Source organism: Malania oleifera, chromosome 1 (assembly GCF_029873635.1).
Source record: "Malania oleifera isolate guangnan ecotype guangnan chromosome 1, ASM2987363v1, whole genome shotgun sequence".
NCBI lineage: Eukaryota > Viridiplantae > Streptophyta > Magnoliopsida > Santalales > Ximeniaceae > Malania > Malania oleifera.
Window position 1 is genome coordinate 47,733,573 of NC_080417.1, and position 15,454 is coordinate 47,749,026.

Genomic DNA, 15,454 nt, shown 5'->3' on the forward strand with positions numbered 1-15,454 from the left:
TAGAGTTGGGACCACACTGTCCTACATTTAATGTTTTTTAACTTTTACTTCTTTATCATATATGTATCCATTATCGATAGGAGTTAATAGAACTTCCTCCTTTACAGATCATAGGTTATTATTTTCGTCTGGCTTTTGTTTAACTTTCTACATTTTGGATTGTCATTACATTTCTAATTTAATGATTGGTTCTATTGTGCCTTTGCTTAGCATCTGGTTTGTGCATTCAATGATTCCAAAGTATTCCAATGTTTTCCCTCATTTAGTTCGAACTCCATTTCATCGAAGCTGTTCATTCATATCTAAATTCGCAACTTGGTATTAATTAACAAAAAATCTTACTTTATATGTAAAATAAGAAGACATACCCTCCTTTCCATATCAATCTTATTATGAACAAAAGATTAATGCTCCATGCGAAGGAATCTATTAGCAATATGTTTGTGGTCAAAACATTAAAATTCTTATGTTCATGAAAATTTTGTATCTTTAGTAACACAATTCTGAAGCATCCGAAAGTCGAAGGATACAATGATGCCACGAACCAACTGTTGTAGAAATACAAATGGCTCGGTATACACTTTTTAGGATTATACTTTTTTTTGGTAGTTCTAAAGATAAATCATCACATCATACAGCTCTTTTACTGAGTATACATTTCAACCCTATTCAAGTTGAATTGCACCTAATTGAATTCTTTCCTTTTTCCTCGGGGGCCCGTTTGTTGTTACGTTCAATATTGTCAAATTAAAAGTAGAAATAAAACCTAAGAAACATACATAGAGAGACTAAATTATATTTCACAACGTTACATTCACGAGATTTATATACATTAAACCTATCAAAATAGTATACTAATTTTGGCAGAGTCCTGTTTAAAAATTGAGCATATCCATCCACGCACCTGTGCAAATAAAACATTATTCAAATACAGTTGATACCAGTATGTTCACAACGTTACATTCACGAGAATCGTATACATTGAACCTATCAAAATACTATACTAATTTCGGCAGAGTCCTGTTTACAAATTGAGCATATCCATCCACGCACCTATGCAAAGAAAACATTTACAAATTGAGCATATCCATCCACGCACCTGTGCAAAGAAAACATTCTTCAAATACAGTTGATACCAGTATGTTCACAACGTTACATTCACGAGAATCGTATACATTGAACCTATCAAAATACTATACTAATTTCGGCAAAGTCCTATTTACAAATTGAGCATATCCATCCACGCACCTATGCAAATAAAACATTATTCAAATACAGTTGATACCAGTATGTTCACAACATTACATTCACGAGAATCGTATACATTGAACCTATCAAAATACTATACTAATTTCGGCAGAGTCCTGTTTACAAATTGAGCATATCCATCCACGCACCTGTGCAAAGAAAACATTCTTCAAATACAGTTGATACCAGTATGTTCACAACGTTACATTCACGAGAATCGTATACATTGAACCTATCAAAATACTATACTAATTTCGGCAAAGTCCTGTTTACAAATTGAGCATATCCATCCACGCACCTGTGCAAATAAAACATTATTCAAATACAGTTGATACCAGTATGTTCACAACGTTACATTCACGAGAATCGTATACATTGAACCTATCAAAATACTATACTAATTTCGGCAGAGTCCTGTTTACAAATTGAGCATATCCATCCACGCACCTGTGCAAAGAAAACATTCTTCAAATACAGTTGATACCAGTATGTTCACAACGTTACATTCATCAGATTCGTATACATTCAACATATCAAATTAGTACACTAAATGATACCTGCTTGTCACTTTACCTATTGTTGCTCTATAGATTCAGAATTAAGAAAATTACATTATGTACAAATGATACTCCAAACAATTACATTATGTACAAATGATACTCCAAACAAGTAGAAATAAAGGACAAATGATATATTCTATACAAATAGATGTTGTACAAATGAAGTCATTAATAAATACATTATGCCCAAATGAATAATGAATAAATACATTATGTACAAATGAAGCTGTAAACATATATCTAATGTACAAATGAAAGTATGAACTAATTAACAAATACATATATCGGCTACTCGGTACCACATGGAGGTCGTCTCCGGTGTCGGGGTGGCTGCCGTCTGCTTCTGCCCTCACCTGGCTGCTCCTCCGCGTCTGGAATCCGGTCACGTCGAGGGGCTACATGTCTGTTATCTCCACCCATACGTACTGGATAATCCCTCTCTAGGTGAAGCGGACGAGGAGCTATGTCATATGTAGTCTCTGGACGAGTCCGAGCTGGCAAGCCAGGTGCGTCCACCTCCTCTGCATCGAGAGGGTCGTCTAGTAAGCACGACACCGACGGCGTCGCGGTAGAGTCAGATCGTTAATCCGCCGGTCTACTGGAGGGTCCCGCAAAATCAGCAGTTGTCGATGGGGCATACGGTGCGGACGGCCCGAACACATACTCCTCATGTACAATGGGCGGTGAGAAAGCCGGACTCGATGGACGATTGGATGTAGCTGCTCGACCCCCTCGTACTGGAGCTGCTCGACCACCTCGTGCGGCCAGGGTCCGGCGTGGGGTAGGGATCCGTCGCCCGTCCTCGTAGACAATGTCCAAACCAACTCTCGCTAAATCACTCACAGCAAGGTCTGATGATAGCGAGTCGACCTGGTGTAATACGTCAGCCTGCAGCATGGGAAAATAGTGGTTAAAACATTGAATTACTAATCATCACGGTAACAAATTAGGTATACGTTTGAGTAAGCGTACGAGGCTCATGTAGACCGCCGCAGTCCTATCTACGAAGCGACGTGTGATCGACCTGTACCACGCGTAATACAGATCCTCCGGATGCATCGGGCCATCTGCCTACACTCCCTCGACAATGTAGTCGCGCCTATGTACCCACATACTCACGTACATGGCGTGCTTTGCAGCCCAATCTGTGTTCCCCCGACCGCGACCATCAATCTCGTGCAAGTCCTCCCCACATACATCGACCCCCGAAGTACAGAAGCGACCGGGAATGCCCTGTCGAAAGCCAAACTGGCGCATCACTCGGTCTGGGAGATGCCACTCGACAATATGAAAACATATAAGTGGCACTCGGGCAACCCAGAGGTCCGACCCAACTACATAACCAGGTGGTAGGTCGGCAACAATGTCATCAGTGTAGGGCGCCCATACAAACTGCGCGTTGACAAATAGTAAATGTCAGAGGTGGGACGGGAATATATGCAAATCTTGAAAAATACTATCGATACACATCACCGAGACTACCTCGTGCTTCCAGTGCATGTCCAGCTCAAATCTGTACCAGGGTAGCGTGTGTTGCGCAAGATTAGGCGCCAACAACTAATCCCTCCACCTGTACACAATAAAACATAAGTTAGCAAGGTGTAACCACTACTACATACTACAACTGAAGCAAATGATTTTCAGTTGAGTTACTAACCTCCACGCGAGTGGAGCTGGGTCAATCGGTCGTCCGTCCTCATCCCTCTAAATAAGACGTCGGACACCGCGGTGCGTAGGAGCTAACGACGTGAATCTCTCCCACACCCAAACCTGTAATAAGCGGAGTGCTCCTCCGATCTGTGAGTGCGACACGTCAGCGGCGAGGCACATCTCTCGGTACAGCCAGGCTAACGTCACAGCACCCCAACTATAATGGCGTATCTCTCCTCGCTCCGCGAGCAATGGAAGGAACATCAAGTGTGCGTAACTCTCCGATAAGTCACAGAACAGCGTCCCACATATCAATCGCAGCATGTGGGCACGTGCGTAACACGCTATAGTCTGATCATCAGCATCAGCCGGAAGCTGGCGAAACTTCTCCCCCTCTAGAAACCGCATGCGAATGCGGGCACCAACAAGCTCACCATATGGAGGCACCACTCCTAACAATCTCTCGCACATGCGGCGAAGTCCTCCCCCCTAACCGACTCCTCCATCCTGTACTGGTCCAGTTATACGACCAGTGAAAGGGCAACCCATCAATCGGTAGCCCAAACAACACCGCGACATCCTGTAATGTGATAGTCGCCTCCCCGTGCGGCAAGTGGAAAGTGTGTGTCTTTGGCCTCCATCGCGGTCACAAGATGCCAATCCAACTGGATATGGCCAATCTGATATATCCCATAAAAACCAGCGTCACGTATCCAATCAATAATGCGAGGGTCTGCGCCTATCCTATCCTGTACGCTCTGACTGCCCCCTTGGCAATATAGCATGTCAGCATGCGAATCGGTCCACGCCCGACTGGACCGGTGCCGATCGCCCATACTTAGTACAGTAGTATCAGACGGCCCTGGATCGATCCTGCAAACAAGCCAGAATATTGAAAGCATTAACATAGAAATCATAAGAATTGAGTATCTGTCCTCGGTGCTTTGTATGGTGGAACCGATCAAAAATCTCAGGGTTTATCCTATATGTGTACAAATGAAAATGTCTCACCAAGTTTTCATCTGAATATACACTATTCTCGATTGATAGACACAGTGACTCAATTGCTCAGAGATAAATTGAGCATGGAGCATTCGCGTGTTCACCGAAAAATGAAAGTGGTCTGAGGATTTAACATTTGGGGAAAAATTTTTCAGAAGGAATGAGTAGAATGGCAGCTGAAAACTTGTCGTGACGCGAGGAGTAAGAGTACGCAAATCCCGGATAACCTATAAGTTATAGGTCAGTGCGAAGGTCCGGCTGCATCCCCAGGTTGGGTCCTTCTCGAACATCTTGTGCGGTTATGTCCTTCTTGACGGCATATGCTACACGTGATATGTTTCCGACCTTCCCGAGCATCCATCTCGTTATGTATACATGAGCTCCTAGGCCAACCTTTATGTCTAGCGTATGCAGGATTTGCCTGCAAGCTTGGCGAAAAGCAAGTTGGCCAATATGCCTCATGCATGATTGGATAAAATTCTGCAGCATATGTTGTATAGTGCTCGGTAGTGCTCCAATATGGCTCAACAAACTGGCTCGCATTTAGCCGTGTTTCGACACAGGCTGCAAGAAGGTGCGAGCAGGGATAGTGTAAAGATTGCCACTTCCCGCAGGAGCATTCGCGCCTCTAGATGCTCAAAGTTTGGACATTGTTTCCTTTATGGGGTCCCCGCTGCGCGGTCATGATGCTAAAAGTACCCCTAGACCGGTTGAACGTCGTGACTCGTTGTCCGGTCGCCTTCAGCTTCCTTCTTTCCATCGATAGCAATATATGCGGAGTTAACGTATTTCCTCCAGATATTGCATTACAAGCAACTCCCGTCGACTATTGAAGTAATGTGCAACGCGATAAAATGTTAGTTGCACGAGAGCCGTTATGGGAAGGCTACGTGCGCCTTTTAGGACGGCGTTGAAACATTCGACCAGGTTGGTGGTCATGTTTCCTACTCTTTCCACGTTTGTGTGGCACCGATGTTCAAATGAGGAGGATCTGATCGAAGAAAGACTTGGGCTGGCTCTCACCCTCGTCGAAGATCCGCTCATCCAGGTGAAGGACGCCATTGATTGGAGATGAGAAGTGTGGTGGAGCAAATACTTCTTTTTATCTAGGCCACTGAAGTTTTGCACAGTGCTAAATTACGATGGTTTTTTAAGGAAGAAACCCTAGTTGATGGGTTAAAAAAAATTTCTTGAGGTGCAATTGATTGCCTTCTTGAGGCCCCTGATCCGTTGTTGTCACAATAAAAAAATTTGCTTTGACAACCCACTGTGACGACCCGAATATTTGCACACAGGCGCCTACTTCACCATTTATTTACCGTATAGTATTACCCGCACCTTTTATTACAACCCTTCTCTAATATCAAATATTATCATCCGTAAAATTCTAAACTAAAAAAAAATACAACTACTCTAAAATCATATTCTAAATCACTCTTATTATCCTACCCCCGCTTCCTCATTCGACTACGGCTAGCTCTAATTTCGAGTTAGACTCCTCGGGGTGGGGAGGTAGCATTTTTCTCATACACATCTGATGGACACTCCTTCGTTTACGGAACTAAACCACTCCTTTCCGTCTTTCCTCGCCTTATTCTCCGTTTTTGGTCTCCCCTTCTACTTGTCAGCTTTCTCCCTCCTTTCACACCTCACTCAATTTTTCCACTACCCTGTCCTGCTCCCAAGCCTCTCCCTTTGCCTTTATAACTTTGAAACACATATTTACATGAATACATGTACTTTTCTGTTTTTTTCCTCCAAAATAACATATAGGGTCTAATTTAAAAGGACAAAGTTACATAAATACAACAAATTTGTATAAAAGAACAACTTCTGGCCGATGCATGTCATGTTTAACCCCCATGACGGGTTGTGCGGTTCGAAGACTGGACTTAGCATTGGTTGTCTGACCAAAGCTAAGTCAAAAGTTTATGTCTGTAAGACCGATTTGCCTACCACATCCTGGTCTGAAAACAGGTGAGTACAACTCTATTCAGGTCAAACTGACTATCCACCACCAACACATCTACAATAGTGCGAACTCGTCACTACATATTTTTCTTTCACGTCTGGTCCCACTCAGCATCCAGCCCGCACGTCCAGCCCATAGGTTCTTAAAACATATCTTGCAGATTTATTCAATTAACAACATATCATAATCTCATCAATATTTCGAATAAAATCTACAAAAATACCACCTTATTCCCAACCTCTCAATATTTGCAATAAATCACAATATTAAACATACACAGCAAAATTCACAATAAAACACTAATAAATATAACTCTTAAAAATCCCCAACACATTGCTTAATTATTTACTACAAAAATTAAACTCCGCCCACAAACCAGTTGTATAATACCTTAACTAATTTTATCCATTATTCTCAGAGAACTCCTATCTCCCTATATATTCTCTCCAATTTGCCCAGTCCCCTTGCATCATTTGGGGGGGGAATAAAACAATAATTAATTTCACACGGACTTTAAGTAAATCAGGTATTTTGCTTGCTAATTATAATTAAAAATTGCCTGAGAAATCTAATAATAACGATATTATGGTAGTTTCATAAAACAAACTATCGTCCTATTTCCCCAAACTCCAATTGTCCATTTGTGGTTTAAAACTTACTTATTTAAATACATCCCCGATACTTCACAATTCACAAAAGGTGCCTCAATTTAATCGAAAATATTTAAAAGATTAAATTGACATATCTAACCCTCCCACTGCTTAAATCTCCTAAGTGGTGTCTACGTGTGCAAGGATGAAATTTCTTCCGTTAGATTGTTCAAGGAGCGAAATTAGTACTCCGAGAATGAAGTTTTCTTCAATTTGACCAAGAAAATGCAAGAAACATTGAGAGATGAGAGAGAGCGCAGAGATATAGACAGAGAGCGCGGAGAGAGAGCGAGATTCTAGCTTCCAGAGAAAAGGGGGGGGGTGAATTGTTTTGATTTTCTTACTGATTCCTCATCCTTTAGGACACTTTTATATATACAATATATATATATAATATATATAATTATATAACTTATGTATATATATCATTCTATTCTCTTCTTCCTCCCTCCTCCCTTCTTCCTTCCTTCCTGTTTCTTTTCTTACTTTTCCTTTTTTTTCCCTTCCCTGCCTCTTCTTTTTTCGGGTCGTTCCCCCTTCATCACCCTCCTCCCCCCTTCGTCTTCCCCTTTTGCTCGCTCCCCCTCCCTTTTCCCTCTGCCCCCATCCCCTCTGTTTTACAACTATCTCACACGCTACAAAACCCCTCAACTCTTAACGCCTTCTCCCTCTTATAATTCACCTGTTCGCTACTTTTTTCCCTTTAGATTCACCCCTCGTGTTTGGGTTCTTTGCCTTTGTGCCTCTTTCCCGTTTCCTCCCCAGGTCCCATCATAGCCGGAACATCGCCCCCATTACATCAGAGAGAGGTTCACTCCCCATCAATTTCCCGGCTCTTGCACCTTCCTAATTACCGGTCCTTAAAATTACTCCCTCTATGTCCCCCCTGTCTTACCGTCAACTCTTGCTCACTGTCCCCCCCCACCCACACCACCCACTCGCCATCATTTCCCAGACTCCACATTTCCCTGCCTACCTCCAAAGTAAATGTCTCGTGAAACATCTTTATTTGATTTTTTGTCCCCTTTTCAAGTCTCAATTAGTTATCACACGGATAACAGCCCCTGACATCCGAAAAAAGGTCCATACAGAATTTCTCCACCCTCCCCCTTTCTCGCATCCTCTCCAGATGGAGACTTTGCATCACCTTACTATAACCTCTCTTTGCATCAAGTTCACCGCCCTCCCCCCTCCTTGATCCCTTCCCCACACATTTCCTATCCCTCACCCGCCTATTCCCCCAGCAGGACGAGTGGGCACCCCCCTAGGAGCCTTCACCATAGTCTAAGTTTCTTCTGTCTTGAAAACCGCCTCAAGCCATGCTTGGAAACCCTTAAATTATACAAACAATGAGTATTGGATAGTGGTTGATTTGCTTTGATTATGTAAAACCAGATATTGCTCAGTTATATGCAATCCATGCACCACCACATGATATAATATGTAAGCTCAATGTGGTTTAATGTATGCTCGTCTCAATAATATTTTTCTATCGAGGTACAGTGCGTGAGAGTGCAATCACTATACGCTGTGTTCACACGTGAATTCAATCAAAAGTGCTTAACCAACAAAGATAATCACTCACATCTCATCTATTTCAAACAAAAATCACGATTCAAAAAATGGATGATGGACCCCGGCGGAGCTCCCGTATTTTCTTTACCCTCGACCAAACCCTCCCCCTATTACTCTCCTTCTCTGTATATATGCTTTGTTTGCAAAGGAGTTTTAATCTTTGTATTCAAAAAATGATATAAATCAATCATGGCAATCTTTTCGTCAATATTCCTCGCTCAAATAACTAACTTATATTTTCTTGTAAATTTTGTCTTATTTCTACTCCATTTTTCAAAATGCAAAGCATAAGGCCAGGTTGTTTAATCTTAAGAGGGTGAGGTGTAATACTCATGGCAGTGGAAGCATAGCCTTTTGCGAATTTTTTTTTTCAGATACAAGGTAAATAAAATTACAAATACTACTAAAATAAAGAAAAATTAAGAAAATTCATCAAATAAAAATTTTGAAACATGACTATAATTTATAACTACTTGTTGGCCACTCATAAATATTAGCTTGAATTGATAAGTCAAATCATGACAGAGATAGCCATAACAATACAACGTTCAAAATATTTTCAATATTATGATACAACTCTCAGTTATTTTGGCGAGCTGAAATTACAAAGTTTTAAAATCAACCCATCTATGGCATTCCCGTTTATATAATAGTAGGTCTAAAATTTTCTGACCAATCAAACTCAGACCACACCACCAAAATGCAAAATTCCACTAAAGAGAAAAGGTGAGCCCTTTGTTCAAATGCTTAAGCCTTGGCGTGTAATGTTGCAGTATTTTTATGCATTAGTATGTTAGATTGAGTGTGTTTAGGTATGGTCCTCATCATGAGGTGTAGCCTTGATTGAGTCTTCTAAAACAATTGTTTCTACTACTCCTTTGGCACCTCTCCTCTTTCAATTTGGAAAGCCAAAACTCTTTCTCTCGGGCTATTTCTTTTTGTGGATAGTGAACTTGGAAAATTAATACCAATGACTTGCTTCAGACAACCCATAACACGTTTATTAAGTTTTATTGCCTGATGTGTTTTGTTTTATGTTTTAAGGTGGAATGTTCTCATTTATTCTTTCACAGTCAGTACTCTTGGACCCTTCGGAGTAAATTGTTTGGTATTTTCTGGACAGAGTTTGGTATATCCTTCCTCCTTGGAGACGTTTTGCACTTCACTGATAAGGGGTTTGGAAAGGAGAACGATAGGGAGGCTTTGTCACTGTTTGGTATTTTCTGTGCAAATAAAATTGTAATTTTTCATGACATTTTCAAGAGTACTGAAAAAAATTGGATATGAATGCAATAAATTGAAGATCTAGTGTAAAAATTGGGAACATAAATTGATGCTGCCAAGTGCCATCATGAGCTCCAGATTTGCCGCAATATGTTTGGATATTTTTGCAGAATCGACTTTTACAGTAAGTTTAATTTAATAATTTCTGAGGATTGCGAAAAGATTTAGTCAATGTGAAGCATGATTGAAGGCACCAGGTAAGCAGGAAATACATAAAAGTGCTCAGATATTAAGATTCTTTGGCAATTGATCATAGTTTTCATTGCAACACATTGATGGACTTGAGGAAAGACCTCATGGAATTGCAAGAAACACCAACTACATTTTGGTAAGGCTACATCGACACGTACGGACTTGTAACTCCCTGAATTTTAATTTCAGTTTCTTTATCATATTAGCGAATCTCGTTAATTGCATGAGGCTATACCTTTGTGCGTTCCTAATCCTTCTCTTCAATATAAGGGCGGTGAAAAAAAAATCATTGTCCATCTTCTACATCAATCATTATTTGTTTCTCTCCACTCATATCCTTACAAACCCATTCTCACTTTTATTTAATCACAAGAAAAAAAAAATCATTCTAAAATTTTGGGGTTACCTGACTAAACTACATGTCCCTTGCTTTTATGGCTTTTCAAAATCCTCAACTTTTTCTTAGATTGTCTGGTTTCCATAGAGATTATTATTATTGGTATAGAATTTTCGGGGGATCACAACACATCCATTTCGCTAAATCAATACTCTTTTGGATTGGGGTCCCCAAAAGAATATTGGCAAAAGATTAGAAGGTACATAGGGTAATTTTTCAAAAACCATTCGTTCGCTTTGAAGAGAAGTAGGTCCCCTCCTTATTGGAACCAATGAGTCAACCATAGCATAACATTAACCATTTGTATTTTAGAATATCATAATATTTTTCTAAATTTTGATGTTCGCATGTTAATAGTGTGGATATGGATAACATAAACTTCAAATCCAATGGTATGCAAAGCTGCTGTCCTAGGCTAAGGATATCATATGTATTTCAAAGCTGCAAATTGTTATCCATTAATCCCATCATAAAAAGTCATACCTCAAAATCAAGTTGGTCAGTCATTAATTATGATCCATTTTCTGAATGTTCAAGAGGTAACTCAAATCATTGAGGATACTTTTGCATTGAAGTAATCAATTATGTTCATGATTTGCAAATAACTAGTGCACAATTTTTTTTTTAACAGAAAGAATCTTTATAACAGGAGAGAAACAGACAACAATTGAAGAGAACAGAAAAGGAAAAAATCAATCAAAATACTAAAGCCATGCAAACTCAAATGACATCCTGAAAAGCAACAAACCCTGAACACAGCCTAAACGACAAGCCCAAAGTGCAGCCAAATATTGCATCCGTCTACCTTCCTCTCTGGCCAAATTTCCCCTCACACAGCCATATAGCAAACCTCTGCAGCCTCTTACCATCTCTCATCTTTTTCAGAAACAGTAAAGAAATATGCAAGAACTCCTCTTCCACTTTGGACAAATCCACTCTTCACCAAGAACCACCAAACATGGATTCAACAAGCCCCAAGGAAAAGGAATAGTGACGAACAATTAGAGAGGACATCTTCAGAGTTTTTCTCACATAAACACATATCAGGAGATAATGCTTTAGAAGGCCTTCTGCTCTGCAGCAGATTGTTGGTGTTAACTCTATTAAGCATGACCAGCCAAACAAACGCCTTTATCACACATCATTGTGGCAATGGCAAGGGCAAAGAGTGTATATGAGTGCAAAGGAATGAGATAATGGAACTCCCCCACCCAAGCATCTTTCCAAAACCTAATATGATTGCCTCTACCCAACTGAAACTTTGTTAGAGGAAGAAAAGGGTGAACCTGCGAAATAAACGTCCACGTCGTCCAAGGATTCTCAAAAGAACTTCTAAGACCTAACGTAGCATCCCAACCATTTTCTCGATTGCCATATTACTCTTTATTATTTTGTGCCGAAGGGAATTCACCTTCAAGGTAAACCGCCACAACCACTTATCAAAAAGGGCGATGTTCATAGATGATATGTTACCAAGACCCAGCCCTCCCTCTTCCTTCGACCTACAAACCACCACCTAATTAACCAAATGATCTCCCCTCTCCCCTACACCTGACAATAAGAAATCCCTCAAAACCTCTCAAGCTTTCTAGCCACCCCTTCAAAATCTGACAAAAGAGAGAAACGGCAGAGGAATATTTGTAAAGCTAGCTTGAATGAGAATAGTTCTACCACCTAAAGAGAACAACACCCCTTTCCAACCATCAAGCCACTTCGCAACCTTGGTCACCGCAAGATCTCAAAGAGCTAAAGAGAGTGGTTTTCCTCCTGAAGGAACCACCAAATAAGTCAAAGATCTCTCTACCAATGTACATATACACATGGAATTCAGCTCCAAATCCTATCATACAGCTGAGATGAACCAGCCCAACTTCACTTCTTTCCAAATTAATTTTAAAGACCACACACTTTCTCAAAAAATTCTGAGAATGGTGAGGATATTAACAATTTGTTCAAAATGGTTATCAAGGAAAATAACGGTATCATCAGCTTATTTGTCATGAAATGTGCACAAGCATAACAACGGACTGGGTCATCTTGGGGTTGGCTTGTATGAATAGCTGGGAGGAGCATCCGGAAGTTTTCGGACACATACTGGGTAGGCTTCTCAAGCTATTGTCAATGTTATTGGTAATGACAAAATGACTCCTCCGACAAAGGATTTGCTTCACTCAACTGACTCCAATCTTCATAATCCCGGCAATGAGAAGGTGGCAGGAAATTTGTATTGATCTTGTGGTCGCATGCTGACCATGGGGGCTGAATTTGTCCAGCAAGAGATTGGATGAGGATTGTTTGATCTTCTTGAGATGGGGCTAAAGCCCTAAAGAAAGGGTATCCGGCGAGCAACACTGTGAACAACTTTGGCCACATTGCAAAAGCCATTGACCCAAAATTCCTGGCAACAACATTATTTAACAATCTCAAGTGCTGAGCGTCAGAACCGCGTGTGTACTACTGTGGGCAATTGCAGTAGGTGCAGAAACAGGTTTCTCCTTTTACAGTACTCTAACCAGCATTATGAATGAGTATCGTGTACAAGAACTCAATGTGCAAATGGTGTTTTAAAATCACTCTCTTTTCTTTTTGAGTACATTTGGTGACAATGGGTAAGATTATATTATCAGTCTTCTCCACTACTTGAGGATGCTCCATGGATAGAGATTGGTAGCATGCAAACTGTTGCATCTACTGTAAGCACATGGCTTTGGGAGTGGCTGGTTTAGGTTGTGAGGATACTTTAGTACCTTGCTGAATTATGTATGGCCCACATATTTGAGACACTTTCTCCGCATGTTATTATGCTGGCATGGAAGCCATAATAAAGGGATGAGGGTTGCCATTGGGTGTGCAGTCTGTCAGGTCCTGACGATTGTCTGCAGGGGCTCTCTCCTCCCGCAAGAAAGGTTGGGAGTTAACTGGAAGATTTATAACTCACTGTATATTGGAGCTCAAATGCACTGGTGCTGTCTTATCCTGTTCTGGATGATAGGTGAGCACATAGACAGTATGCCTGAGTTTCGTGATGTTTATATGAGGTTTTATTTTGTTCTTCATGCTTCGGAGAATCTACAAGAGGCTCTTAGACAGGCTAGGACCTCTCCTGGGGTTTCTTTCTCCGGGGCTGCTACAGTTTGTTTGGATGTCATGCTTATTAAGCGGGATGATGAACTGTTTGCTTTTGTTAACTTTTCAATTTTTTGCCTAATTCAGGAACCTGTTATGACATGAATACTTTACTGTTGTGAATTGTAGAGTTTTCATGTACTTTCCTCACTGACGTTAATTTTCTATCCTTGTTTAATTTTGTATACTTTCATCTCTCTTGAAATTCCATACATATACTGTTGGATCCTCCTGTTACTTAAAATTTTGGGTATTCGGTATTGTGGAGTATTCCTATAATAAAATTTAAAAATAAATTTTCCCTTTACTGTTTTGCTTGTTTGAGGAATAGTTATTCTCAAGATAAGATGGAAAATAGTTAAATTTTGAAATTAAGATGGGAATAGTTATTCTTGGTATCTTTTTAATTATTTTATTTAACATTTAATAAGAAAGAAATAATATTCTCCATTTTTGGGAATAGTACCTTTTCATATGACATCTTGTACATAAGGGGTTAAGAGCCCAATTTATACCTACCATTCTTCATAATTCGCCACCTCTTTAGACGGTTAGGAAGGCCTAATTTAATAATTTATCTTCTTTAGAAGGCAAGATTGTCCTCATTGGCAGAGATAGCAGAGGGACCATTGTCACATAATCCTGTGAATCTGTACCCCTTGAAACCCCATAGCATAGTTCTATATTGAATGTGTACTTGAGAGTTCGGTTTCACACGCTACAATTATGTGAGGAAAATAACCCTTTTTATAGGACAAATTGTGAGATTGGGGACTAAAATTGATAATAACTCCTCAAAATCATGGCTTGAGACTATTACAATTGGTAACAAAACTACCCAAGAGATGTCTATCATATGTGGATCATGCACAAAGGGTGGAAGTCCCCCTAATGATGTCATTGATAGACAGTAAGACCATAACATTATATCAATAATTATTAAATATCTCTTGATGTCTTTTTAAAGTAAAAAAAGGATAAAGGGATTTATTCTAATTGAAATCTCATGCTTTCTATTTCAATGTTTTGTCACTCTAGCTTTTACTACCTTCTAATGAGAGGATCACCCGCATCATCTGGAAGTGATTGGCTCATATTTGTTCGATCTGCACGTCCCAATTCTTCATTGGCTTTCATCTTCGCTTCCAGTTCAAACATCTTTCTTTCAATTGCTGTTCTCTCTCTCTCTCCTTCCATCATTTGCATCCGGATAACCATCGCCTCTATCAAAGCCCTCGTCGGCTCACTGCTCTCGGTCAGTCTCAGACGACGCCGGCACCGGAAAGAAGATGAACTGATGTGTTGGGGCGACGTATCCACTCCCAAGACTCATTCAACCAGCCACCTATCGTTGCCCAAGCACCCCTGAGTGCAGATCTCGTCCAATCCTCATCGACTGACTGCCTCTCTGCAACGGGTGTCATCCCTCAGCTCAAGCATCTTTGGTGCCTATTTCAATCATGAAAATGATGAAAATGAAGAATACGAATACAACTGAACGTTTTGGAATAAGAATAATTAACATAAATAATCTATTTACTTACATGTTTTCATCTGCGCACCCCCTGCCACCACTCTCCCGATGAGTCGTCTAATGTTTGCTCTGATACAGATCCTGCTCGACTCCATGTCGCTAGTGAACGGGTATCTCGCTACTTATCAATATAATTTCATTAATATGAATTCAGCGGGGCTCATATAAATAACACTTGTCAGTAATGGTGAGTGGTTTCTAGGCAATTACCCTTTCGATGACATTTCGAGCCACCACCACATGTTCGTACTCTAGTTTGCTGGC

The 15,454-nt window shown here is 40.4% G+C and overlaps 1 pseudogene; it reads left to right on the top strand.

The window, feature by feature from the left end:
- Positions 1–12,782: 12,782 nt before the first annotated feature.
- Positions 12,783–13,761, top strand: LOC131160857 (uncharacterized; annotated as a pseudogene).
- The last annotated feature ends 1,693 nt before the right edge of the window (positions 13,762–15,454 follow it).